Here is a 14,228-nt window from a genome sequence, read left to right as displayed (position 1 = left end):
GCTCCCAGACGAGGGTCGACTCACAGAACAGGGTCTGGCTTTACCTTGAAAAATGAGCGGCCCTTGTGGCAAAAGAGTTGGCTAGGTATAACATCGACATAGCAGCCTTTGGTGAGTCCCAGCTCCCAGACGAGGGTCGACTCACAGAACAGGGTCTGGCTTTACCTTCTCATGGAAGGGTAAGCCTGCTGCGGAAAGAAAGAGTATTGAGTTGGCTTTGCCATCTTCCAATGCATCCTACATAGGCCAACTGAAATGCCTGTTGGGATCAACGAGTGCCTCATAAAGATCCGAGTCCCGCTGTATCACTCATGTCATGCCCCCTTCATCAGTGCCTTCGCCCCTACACTAGATGCAGAGGATGACGTTAAGGAGGCCTTTTATGCCAACCTCGACAGAGTGCAAACTTCTATCCCCTGAGAAGATAAGATTGTGCTCCTTGGTGACTTTAATTCCAGAGTTGGCAGAGATGCTGAATATTGGAAGGGAATCAAAGGGAGATATGGACTTGGTAAGTGTAATCCCAACGGTCTACTCCTCAGCAAGTGTGCTGCACACACCCTCACTATCACCAATACCTTGTTTAAGCAGTCTGACAAGTTTAAGGGTTCGTGGCAACACCTGCAATCCAAACACTGACATCTCATTGACTACACGTTGTTAGAGAAAGAGATCGCCGAGATGTCCTCATCACCTGTGCCAAACGTGGCTGAGACCATTGCAACACTGATCATCGGCTCATCATAGCCAAGTTCTCACTTCACGTTGCCCCAAAACGGCAGAGGGAGCAAGCCTCCAGAAGAGGTTTTAACATCTATGCGTCTGGAGGATCCAACACCAGCACATGCTTTCAGAAAGCAACTCGAACATGGGCTGATAAACAACTTGACAACAAACAACCCAAATCCCAATACCGAATGGGATATTGTCGACACTGTCATGACAAAAACCTCCAGAGACCCTCGGTCAGATCGAAAGTATATACCAGGACTAGTTTCATAAAAATGACCCGGAAATCAATGGACTTGTCGATGACTGCCAGAACAACCATCAGTCTTGAAATAAACTGATACCTTCTGCAAGAAGAAAGCAGCGATCCGATGCGATATTTGTTATCTAAGAATGAATAGTTTAAAAATAAAGCATATGAAGCGCAAAAACTTGAAGATCAACACAAGATGTGCGAATTTTTCAATTCCACTAAAACTTTTCATGGGCCAGTCACTCAAGACGCAGCCCCCTTCTGCTCACCCAACGGTAACTCCATAATTAAAGACGAAAAAGGCCTCCTTCAGTGCTGGAAAGAGCACTACTATTCACTGCTCAATCAAAACACCGATGTGAATGTCCTGACTACCCAGGAGATCCCTCAGTATCCAGAGTTGACTCATCTTAGCTATCCTCCATCCCTGGATGAGGTAGCTACTGCCATCAAACAGATGAAAAATAACAAAGCCTCAGGGCCTGATGAAATCCCAGCCGAGGTGTATAAAGCATGAGGACCTCTGCTTACCAGCCGTCGCCAGTCTCTACTGGAGAATATATGGGAAAAGGAGGAACTCCCCCAAGCTCTTAAAGACGACTCCATTGTCAATATGTATAAGAACAAGGGAGACCGGCCAGACTGTGGCAACTACAGCAGGATCTCGCTGCTGTCCATAGCAAGCAAGATTATCGCCCGAGTCCTCCTAAACAGACTTCTTCCTGAGGCGGAAAACTTCTTCTCAGAATCTCGATGTGGCTTTAGCCAGGGGTGTCAAACTCATTTGCCAAGGTGGGCCAGATTTAATATGAGTACACAGTATGCGGGCCAAGTAACATAATTATGAGCACATTGCAATCACCTCTTAGGTGAGTAGTACGACAAAATAAGAATGGTGGATTTAGTCTGCGCTCGTGCGAAACCCTTAAAAACAAACTAATCAAGTGTTTACTTACCTTGATCAATCTTATTGTTTGCTACTGCTGCTTACTGATAATTGGCACCTCTTGGTATGGACCAGTGCATCAAAGTTTGGCACTAACGACTGAGCTGTAGCAACCTTCAGTATTGAATTAAGGTGTGCATCAGTAAGTTGAGACCGAAGCCGAAAGTTGTTCAAGTTCATCACTGAAAAGAGTTGTTCACAGACATTTGTACTTCCGAACATTGACATAATCTTTGAGGGAAAACATTTAATCCTGGGATAATTTGGTCCAAAACATTGATAAAATGTGCCAACATCAACACTCGAAAACTTATTTCTCAGCACAGAATCACACTGGAGCTCATTGGTGATGTTGATCGAGTATATTGTTGTAGGAAACAGTGGACTATTTTATTCAGCTGAGGGATGTACTCACTATTTAGTTTTAGCTCCTCAAGGTAAAGCTGGAGCAGCAAATGGGCCGCGGGCCGCATGCAAGAGTGTGTCGTGCCGCATGCGGCCCATGGACCGCATGTTTGGCACCCCTACTTTAGATCATCACGTGGCACCACTCACATAATCTTTGCTGCCCGTCAGATACAGGACAAGTGCAGAGAATAGCGTCGTGACATGTGCATGGCTTTCATTGACCTAACCAAGGCCTTCGACTCGGTCAATAGGGAAGCCCTCTGGTAGACCCCTCAGCAGTTTTGGCTGCCCACCAAAATTCATCACCATTGTGAGGCAACTCCACGATGGCATGAACGGCAATGTCTTGCACAATGGCACCCAGTCTGAGTTCTTCCCCATCCAAACGGGGGTTAAACAAGGGTGTGTACTGGCACCAACTCTCTTTTCCATTTTCTTGTCTTCTTCCTTACTCGTGCCAGTGTCAATTTAACCGGCGGGGTGGACAAACAGTACCGGATGAAGGATCTTTTCAACATAAGATGAATCCAGGCAGGAACAAAACTGTCAACAGCTTCCATCATTGAACTTCAGTATGCAAACAGCCTCACCCTTGTCGCTCACACTGAATGCGACTTACTGGAGATCCTGAACACATACGCAGATGCGTATGCACACTTCGGCCTTGAGGTGAATGTACGTAAAACTCACATTCTCTTTCCGCCTGCCTCTGGTTCAGCCACACCTCCACCATCCAACCAGCTGAATGGTACTGCCCTCTCTAATGTTACCCACTTTCGGTATCTCGGCTCCCATCTGTTCACCACCGCGGACATCGATTATGAGATTCAACTTCGGGTTAGATGTGCATCCCAAGCCTTTGGCAAACTCCATACCCATGTCTTCAGCTGTAGGGAGTTGAAATTTGCTAAAAAGTTGCACATATATCGAGCAGTGGTCCTGCCAGTGAGACATGGGTCACACAAAAGAAGCACCTCAAGGCACTTGAAAACTTTCACCAACATATTGTACGCTCCATTCTCTGAGTTCGCTGGGAAGACAAGAGAACAAATGCCAGTATTCTCGCTGACACCAACTGCAGGAGCAGCGAGGCTACTATGCTTGACTGGCCATGTTACCCACATGGACGACAGTAGACTGCCTGAGCAGACACTTTACAGTCATAAAGAATAATAAACGTAACGCTGGTGGGCAACTGAAAAAGGTGTAAGGATCATCTTATGACAAACCTGAAAAAGTGCCAAATCGACCCCTTCACCTGGGAGACGATTACTTTACACCGTAACGCTTGGAGGACCACCACACGAGGTGTCAGTACTTTCGAGTTAGCCCAACTGCATAACGAGGCAGACAAGTGCCAGCGCTAGAAAGACCCTGCCGCCGCCCCTCCCGCACGAGATGTAGCCCTCGACACGTGCAACATCTACGAACGTCCCTGCCGATCCCGTATCGGCCTCTTCCGTCTCCTCAGAACTCACCAATGAAGGTGACATCCTTAATAGCTCATATCATTGTATCATAGCTGGAGGATCTTCATTTCCGAGTGACAGCAAAGTAGTAGTAGTAGTAGTAGTAGTAGTAGTAGTAGTGCTCTTCACTATGCCTGGTAACATTCTTTGCTGCGTCTGTGCTAGCCCGAGCCAAAACTGCACAAAATGTGTTTGTGCGAGAAACAACCGACCATGTATGGATTGCAGGAAGCTAGACCAGTGTAGGAACCCACGTCGCAGGGAGCCGACACAGGTGGCCACAGTGGATATCACCAGGACCCAACCACCCGATGATATCCGAAATGATAGCAGTGAGTCTACTCAACCTGAAAATGTAGTACTAATAAATGCTGCTCCCTTAGTAGCAGGTGTCCACGAGGAGAATGAGAGACAGCCACCTCAGTGGAATGGCATGTCGATGGAAAATGCAAACATATGGGTCAAAGAAACCTACTCAGTAATTGTCAAGTGGTCGCCCGCTAACTTATTTGAACCACCCAAGAGTGCGGCCACCAAAGAAATGATTCGGGAGATGACTCGCCTCATGACTGATTACACTCAGGACCGCTTCCTCGCCCCTTTAGCTATTCAAATACTGGCATTAATACCACATCTATTTTGTCAGAGGACACACACAAAGACTAAGCACAAAGAAAATGTGGCAGCAATGAAGAGAAGATTGGCAATGTGGCAGACTGGGGCCCTTGATGATCTCCTATGCGAAGCAAGAACACTGCAGGAGAGACTAAAAATTTCGGGTGACGGAAAGCAAAACGCCGAAGATGTGGCAAGAAAATTTGGAAGCAAAATGCGTGTGGGAAAAGTGTCTCTTGCGGTAAGATCTCTCACAGAGGAATCCTCCGGTGAGGTGATGCCAATAAACAGAGAGACATTAAAACTACTTAAAGAGAAACATCCCCCTGCAAGCGAAGACGAAGGCATCAGGTTCCAGGGTGACTATATCCCACCAAATGCTGTCCTGTTCGAGAAAATAACAGGAGAGATGGTGTGGGAAAAGGCACTGAAGACTCGAGGAGGAGCCGGCCCTTCAAGTCTGGATGCAAACGGTTGGAGAGTCATCCTCAGCACAAACAAGTTTGGCCCTGTAGCAAGCGATCTCTGCACTGCCATTGCCGCCCTTGCAAGAAAGCTTGCATCCTCTTGCTGCCATCACCTCCAGGCCCTGACGGCCTGCCGCCTTATTCCTCTGGAAAAGAATCCAGGAGGTAGACCTATAGGGGTGGGGGAAGTGCTGAGGTGGATCATCGGAAAATGCATAATGGAGGTGGTAAAGGATGATGTCGGGGCAGCAGCAGGGAACCTGCAAGTGTGTGCTGGCCACCAGGCTGGCGGGGAGGCGGCCATTCACGCCATGAGATTGATATTTGAGCAGCGTGATTGTGAGGCCGTTCTCCTGGTGGATGCTTCAAACGCGTTCAACATACTTAACCGCAAGGCTGCACTGCACAACATCAAGATCAAGTGTCAAAGCTTTGCGATGTATGTTAAAAATTTGTATAGGAATCCATCAGACCTGTACATAGTAAACAACAAGGCTCTAAGAGGTGATACCATCTTACAGTCAACCGAGGGAACAACACAGCGGGACCCCGTTGCAATGGCAATGTATGCAATTGGCCTATCAGTGCTCCAACAAGAAATAAAATTTGAAACAACTGTGGTCAAACAAGTGGCATATGCTGATGACCTTACAGGAGCAGGAAAATTGGAGAGCATTAAAAAGTGGTGGGACTTGGTAACATCGCGAGGTCCACAAATAGGGTACCACCCAAACGCCAGCAAGTCCTTCCTCATCGTGAAGCCAGAACATTATGAACGGGCAATGGAGATTTTTGGCGGAAGTGAGGTCAAAATAACTAAGGACGGCCAAAGACATCTTGGCGCAGTAATTGGCACTACGGACTTCAAGACCGAGTACGTAGCAGGAAAGGTGAATGAGTGGATTAGTGAAATCCAAGCTCTGTCTGAGATAGCTAACACAGAGCCACATGCGGCCTTTGCTGCATTCACCCATGGAGTCAAGCATCGTTGGAAATACCTGATGTGTACTATCCCTTATATCGGACCCCTCCTCCACCCTCTGGAAGAAGTTATCAGTGTCAATTTCATTCCTAAATTAGTGAAACACCCTGACTTAACCCCAGCAGAAAGAACACTTCTTGCACTTCCACCAAGACTGGAAGGGATGGGACTAACCAATCCAGAGGAGATTGCTGCCACCGAACATCAAAATTCACTTAAGCTCAGGGCAGCCCTCACGGACCACATAATAGCCCAGAATGCAACAGGGGAGGTGGATACCAGTGAAGTAAAGAAGATTCGTAGGTCCCTTACAACAGATCGACAGCACTGCCAAAATGATAAGTTGCAGCAACTATTGCTGTAGGTACCAGAAAATTTGAAAAAAAAAGTAGCTATAGCGCAGGAGATGGGCGCCTCGAACTGGTTAACTACATTACCGATAAGGGCAAATGGTTTCAGTCTTAATAAACAAGAATTTACAGATGCCATTGCTTTAAGGTACGGTCGGCCAGTAGAAGGTTTGCCCTCCCAATGCGTGTGTGGCTCTTCCTATGATGGCGATCACGCCATGGTGTGCAAGAAAGGGGGCTTCGTATGCATGAGGCATGACGTGGTAAGGGACCTCACCCCAAATATGTTGAAGGAAACCTGCCGGGATGTCATGGTAGAACCGACCCTCCTTCCATTGGATGGTGAGATCTTCCAACACAGGACTTCAAACACATCTAACGAAGCCCGTGTGGACGTCAGTGCTCGAGGATTCTGGATGCGGGGACAGCAAGATTTCTTCGACATCAGGATTTTTGATCCCATGGCCGCATGTCACCGTAACCTAGCTCTCGATGCTGCAAATAGGAGGAACGAGAACGACAAGAGAAGGGCATATGGGGAGAGAATTCAAAACGTTGATCAAGGCAGCTTCACTCGCCTAGTGTTCACAACCTCTGGTGGGATGGGACCAAATGCAACATGTTTCTACATCAGACTCGCGGAGGTGATCTCTGAACAGAAGCAGCAGCCCAGAAGTTACGTTACAGCCTGGATGAGATGTCGACTGTCTTTCTCTCTCCTTCGGTCGGCTTTGCTCTGCCTCAGGGGAACGAGAGCTTCTGCCCCAATCCCGACAACTGCTGCAGATATTGACTATGAGGCTACAGTTACTGAATGCCGCATAGATCTGCGGCTCAACTAATTCATCACAGATAGGACAGCTACTTATGTATTAGGATATTTAATATTTAGGTAATAAAATGGTGGCGAAGGTGTGGCTATTGGGGGAGGCTGGAGGCCACTGTATTTAAAAAAAAAAAAAAAGTAGTAGTAGTAGTAGTAGTATCAGGCCAGCACAGCGTGGGTGTGGTGAAGTGTCCTCCGTGATCTAAAGTGTTATTGGAGGGGATATATTCGGAGTGTGGGAGCGGGAATTTCACAGTGTGTCGGTGAATATCGGATGTCACCCTAAGCATTGTCACCGAAGGTTCTTCTTATCCCTTACGGCATTAATCGCAAATAATCCATGTGTTCACCGGCGATCTCCAAGCAAGTCTGTGAGTATTTGGATGGACGGCTACTGCAGGTGCCAGGTGCCAGTGCCAGTGTCGATAGGCCTACTTTGGCAGGGGTGGCATCGAGACTCTCGCCCTTATGGGGCCAAGTGCTCTACGCTTGTGGTCGCCCCACCCCCAAGTAACGGTCACTTCATGTAGTGTCGACGACCAAGTGAGCATACATAACTAATATTACATCAGTGCGACCATAGAAATAATGGTTATTTCTGCCAAGGATATATAAAGAAGTGTTAGGAGTGACAATTCTTGCTCCCAGTGTATCATTCTGATGTGTGGATTGTCGCCCACACGGGGGTGGCCTACACACCAACGCGCGCACGTATGCCCCAACTACCTGGACACAGCAGTCCAGCCTGTTACCTCTCTGCCCTTTACTCATAAGAACTAGTTTCTTCTTCTGTATGGGACCAAAGCAGATGTCGGAGGCGGACGTAACTGTCGCCTATGGTGCGGAACAATATGCCGGGTAACAGACATTGCTGCGTCTGTGCTAGCCAGTACCAAAACTTCATTAGCTGTGATTGTGCGAGAAACAACAGACCATGTGTGGATTGTAGAAAGGGATACAATTGTCGGAACCCACATGGCAGGTAGCCGACACAGGAGGCCACAGTGGATACCGCCGGGACCCAACCACTCGATGATATCCTAAATGATAACAGTGAGTCAACTCAACCTGAAAATATAGTGCTAATAAACGCTGCTCCAATAGTAGCAGATGTCCACGAGGTGAATGAGAGACAGCCACTGCAGTGTAATGGCATGTCGATGGAAATTGCTGACAAATGGCTTAAAGAAACTTACTCAGAATTGTCAGGTGGTCGCCAGCTAACCTGTTTGAACCACCCAAGTGTGCGGCCACCAAAGAAATGATTCAGGAGATGATTCGTCTGATAACTGAGTACACTCAGGACTGCTTCCTTGCCCCTTTAGCTCTTCAAATACTGGCAATAATACCCCATCTATTCTGTCAGAGGACACACACAAAGACTAAGCACAAAGAAAATGCGGCAGCAGTAAAGAGAAGATTGACAATGTGGCAGAATGGGGCCCTTGATGATCTCCTATGTGAAGCAAGAACACTGCAGGAGAGACTCAAATTTATAGGAGACGGAAAGCAAAACACCGATGACGTTGCAAGAAAGTTTGGAAACAAAATGCGTGTGGGAAAAGTGTCTTTGGCGGTAAGATCTCTCACAGAGGAATCCTCCGGTGGGGTTCTGCCAATAAACAGGGAGACATTAAAACAACTAAGAGAAAAACATCCCCCAGCAAGTGAAGATGAAGGCATCAGGTTCCAGGGTGCCTATATTCTACCAAATGCTGTCCTCTTTGAGAAAATAACAGGAGGGATGGTGTGGAAAAAGGCACTGAAGACTCAGGGAGGTGCCTGCCCTTCAGGTCTGGATGCAAACGGCTGGAGACTTATCCTCAGCACTTACACGTTTGGCCCCGTAGCAAGCGATCTCTGCACGGCCATTGCCATCCTTGCAAGAAAGCTGGCATCCTCGTGCTGCCATCACCTCCAGGCTCTGACGGCCTGCCGCCTCATTACCCTGGATAAGAATCCAGGATGTAGGGCTATAGGGGTGGGGGAAGTGCATCGGAAAATGCATAATGGAGGTGGTAAAGGATGATGTCAGGGCAGCAGCAGGGAACCTGCAAGTTTGTGCTGGCCACCAGGCTGGAGGGGAAGCTGGCATTCACGCCATGAGAAGGATATTTGAGCTGCGCGATTGTGATGCCTTTCTCCTGGTGGACGCTTCAAACGCATTCAACATACTTAACCGCAAGGCCTCACTGCACAACATCAATATCAAGTGTCCAAGCTTTGCACTCTATTTTGAAAACTCCTATAGAAATCCATCAGACCTTTATATAGTAAACAACAAGGCTCTAAGAGGTGATACCATCATACAGTCAACCGAGGGAACAACGCAAGGGGACCCTGTTGCAATGGCAATGTACGCAATAGGCCTATGTGTGCTCCAACACACAATAAAATTTTAAACAACTGAGGTCAAGCAAGTGGCGTACGCTGATGACCTTACAGTAGCAGAAAAAGTGGAGGACATAAAAAATTGGTACCACACAAACTCCAGCAAGTCCTTCCTCTTTGTGACGCCAGAACATTATGAACGGGCATGGAAGTGTTCTGTGGAAGTGAGGTCAAAATAACAAAGGATGGCCAAAGACACCTAGGCGCAGTAATCGGCACGACGGACTTTAGGACCGAACAGAAACAGCTGCCCAGAAGTTAGGTTACAGCCTGGATGAGATATCGACTGTCCTTCTCTCTCCTTAGGTCGGCTTTGCTCTGCCTCAGGGGAACGAGAGCATCCGCCCCAAAGCCGACAACAGGTGCAGATATTGATTATGAGGCAACAGTCACTGCATGCCTCATAAATCTGCGACTCAACTAACTCAACACAGCTATGATAGCTACTTATGTATTAGGATAAGGATATTTAATATTAAGGTAATAAAATGGTGGCGAAGGTATGGCTATAAGGGGAGGATGGAAACATATATATTGTTACGACCGTGTCGTATTTTTCTATTTTTTTTTATATAACATGCTTCCATGTTCCATATTATTCCTGTAATATTGTGTTGTATTTAATATTATATAATCTAGTCACCTTAACCCTGTGCTGTTAAGGTTTTAACTGTTATTCTTTGTTCTCTAACGACCATCTGCATCGTTAAACGACCCACCGGCGGGTCGCGTGGCTGGAGCCGACCTTATATATAGGACCCACCAACTGATGGAGTTAGTTCAGTCCTCTTGTCATACAGTCCACATCCTTTGAGTGACACTCGTCACCTGTTACTTATACTTAATTTATTTGTGTTGTTCCTGTCGCCACCAATGTGGTATATATCTATGTGAGTACCTATTTATGTCCATCAGTATTTGCTTAGTTACATTTAAGTAATTCAATGTTGGTTTCACGTTAGTTAATTTCAGTGTTAGTTTTTATATGTTTATGCAGTGTTAACGTAATCCAATGCTTTATTTTTATTCTTTATATGTTTCGATGTTTAGCATCATTTGTGTCTTAAAAGTTTCGATGGTGAATCAATTTGTTGACAGCCTATGAGGTTCTTTATTGTGTTAATACTTAATTAATTAAATTCTTAAAGGTTTACTTTATTTATTTTTATTCCCTTTTAATTTACTTCACTTTTTTTGTTTGGTTACGCCTAGAACCTGGATATTTAAGTAAATTAAGAGACGGCGTAACAATATATATATATGCTGATAACCACAAGGAAAAAGAAAACACGAAGCTCCCAAGTGCTTTCATGTAATTCACATCCCCCAACAACACAATTGGTTGCATTTATATAGTTCCTTGCAAGGAATGTAATATGTTTTACTTAGGCCAGACAGGTAAAGATCTTGTAACTAGACTTAAACAACATAAATATAGTGTTAGGACAAGCCAGGAATCCAATGCTCTGTTTGTTCATTTGAGGGATAATAAGCATTGCATTGACTGGGATAACGCCTCCTCAATATTACCTTGTAATTCAATTGACAATAGGAACATTATAGAATCTAGTCTCATTAAACATACCGAAGCAGTCAACATGAATTTGAGTAATGGCATGTACAAATTGGACAATTTTGAAATTAAGAAGAGTTGTAACCAGGTGAGAAGGTTGGGTCACCTTACTCTCTGCCCTGACTACCGACCGTTGCTGTGCTTTTTAAAGATTAGTAGGGTCATTACCTAATACCTGACCATTGTGGACCTGATCTCACCCTCCTCTGTATATATACACCTTGTTTTGTTGTTCTCCTTAGTCTGTACTCACCCCTGAAGATGTGAATTACACGAAAGCGCTTGGGAACTTCGTGTTTTCTTTTTCCTTGTGGTTATCAACATATACCAGGATCAAGCATACCTACAGTGACTTACTTGCATATATATATGTATATATATATATATATATATATATATATATTTCATGTAGATCCCCAATGAAAACGTGGATAAGATAACTCTTGATAAAATCACACGGGAAATGGGAAACAACGGAGCCTTTTTCTTGAATTTTCACGGAAAAAATATGAAAAACAAGACGATTTAAGATTAAGGAAAACTCTTTTAATATTGTTCTGCCAGACTCACAGTAATTCATGCTTAATAATGATATTTTTTTTTTACTTAAGTTATTTGCTATTTATTCTGAAACTTGTTCTCGGTTTGGAACGTATTATTCCTCTCCGTTCAGACCAATATTAATTGCACCAAAATACCAAACCATTTTGCCCCACTTTTTTTATATAAGAACATAAGAACATAAGAAAGTGGGATACTGCAGGAGGCCGACTGGCCCATACAGGGCAGATCCCTTTCACACCCATCCCAGCACTTCCATGTGCCTATCCAACTTCGTCTTGAAGCTCCCTAGCGTCCCCGATCCTACTATAGCACTCGGTAGCCTATTCCACATATCCACAACTCTATTACTAAACCAGTGCTTGCCTATATCCTTTCTGAATCGGAATTTATCTAATTTAAAGCCATTTGTTCTAGTTATTTCGTTATTACTGAGCTTCAGAACATCTTCCATTTTACCCCTGTTAATCCCACTTACCCACTTGAACACCTCTATCATATCTCCCCTAACTCTACGCCTCTCTATGAATGCAAGCCTAAGCTTTTCAGCCTTTCTTCATATGGAAGGTTTTTAATATTATGGATCATTTTTGTCATTCTTCTTTGTACTCTCTCCAAAGAATCTATGTCCATTCTATAATAAGGACATCAGAATTGAACCGCATAATCCATGTGTGGCCTCACTAATGCTAGGTAAAGTTTCAAGATAACGTCAGCAGTTCTTTTCACAATCTGAGTTTTCTATTTCCGTGTTACCTAGTTTATACTTAACGTTTGTATTCGTCTTCCCTATCTGTAGTACCTTGCATTTATCAGTATTAAAATTCATTTGCCAGTCTACTGACCACTCATGTAAAGGTATCTAGATCTCTTTGAAGGTGTTCAAAGTCACTGTCTGAATTTATCACTCTCCCCATTTTGGTATCATCTGCAAATTTACTAATCCTACTAGTTATACCTAAATCAAGATCATTAATGAATATAACAAACGGGGCTAATACAGATCCCTGGGAACTCCTTTTGACCACCCCAGTCTGACTTTAATCCATTTATGCTGACTCTTTGTTTCCTACCAGTTAACCATGACCTAATCCAATTTAATAATGATCCACCTATTCCATGTGCTTCTACCTTCCTTTAAACCTCTCATGAGGGACTCTATCGAATGATTTACTGAAATCTAAATAAATTATATCATATGACTTATCATTATCTACCGCTATATACTTCTGAGAAAAAGCTAAGCAAATTTGTGAGACAAGAACGTTCCTGGGTGAACCCGTGCTGAGAAGAATGAATTAAGTTGAATGTTTCAAGGTGGCTTCTGATTTTTGTAGCAATAATTGACTCTAGCTGTAGCAATGGGATGTAATATATATTTTTTCTTTTGAGGAGTCATGTAGGTATTGTCAGGGGTTGCTCCTTACATTAGACATTTGACTCCTGACTGCTACCCCGGCAAGGCTGACCGGTGCCACGATGAACACGTACAGAACCCACCACAGGCTGGCGGCCGTCAACAGACCCAGAGTCAAGCATTTTAAGAATAAAAGAAAATCCTCACCGGCGCCTATTAGGCAGTCGTTAATATGTAAACTACGAAGGATCGGGGCTGTGACGAGACTAATGATCTGTTCAGCCAGCTGACTAATGGTTGAGAAATTGCTGTATTGGTTTTGGTCCCAGTGAAACACCCGACGAGTCCACAGGTACAAGTTGTAAGGGCCGCTGCTGTTGAGGGCGATGATAAGTGTCAAGAGTAATACAAGATGGGTCCATGTGTGTCCGACGTTTTCTGGTGGCAACGGAATAAGTCTGTGACATCTTTGGGTTCAGGATTTGTATCCTATAGTGTATGGTCTGTTGCCTCTTCCACTTGATAATTTTTGTCTTGGACTATAATTAGCCAAACCAAATGTAACACAGTGTAAAATAAAACACTCGAAGCCCAAACGTAGCCTCCCTGTTATAGATCCAGGTTCCCAGTAGAGTACCAAACGGAGCTCATAGTTGTGAAAAACCATACATGTCTGTCATTCTAAGAGTTCTAGAATGACTGTTCGTATTATCCGTTATGTAACTGTAAGGAAGCCATAAGAAGCATCTCTGGGCCTCCGCCAATGCTGATGACGAAGGACCCTAACAGTAAAACATAAGGTGACCACGACTGATAGAGGACTCGGTAGGTAGACGACACTATAAAGTATATCACCAGTTAAGGGAGAAGGATGGGAACACGTCGTCCTCTTATCACTCCAGGAGGCGATGAAGGAGAGCAACAAGATCGGGAGGACTGTGGATAGCAATTGGCCGTAAAATTGGCACTGTCGAGCTTCTGAACCTTCACTTGCAGGTCTGTGTGATATTTGTCGTTCATCACGGCGCTCCTCAGCTGTCTTATTCAGCGTCACCTGGCAGAACCTGTCTAGTCTGGTTCTCGTTATTATAAACTGCGTACAGTCTGCTGCACAGTGGAGAAACAATACGGGTTTTATAGTAACAGAGGAAAGTATCTTGAATAGCCCTTTGGAGGTGTGTCAGGGGTGCGTTTACTGCCATGGGTGCGTTTCCCGTATTATCGTTTAGAAAAAAGCACGCAACTCTTTAGGACCTTGATATTTCCCGATAAGTCACATGATTGGCACTATCCATTTGAAG

The sequence above is a fragment of the Homarus americanus genome, unplaced genomic scaffold (genome assembly GCF_018991925.1).
Source record: "Homarus americanus isolate GMGI-L3 unplaced genomic scaffold, GMGI_Hamer_2.0 scaffold34921, whole genome shotgun sequence".
In the NCBI taxonomy this organism is placed as follows: Eukaryota; Metazoa; Arthropoda; class Malacostraca; order Decapoda; family Nephropidae; genus Homarus; species Homarus americanus.
This window is presented reverse-complemented; position numbering follows the sequence as displayed.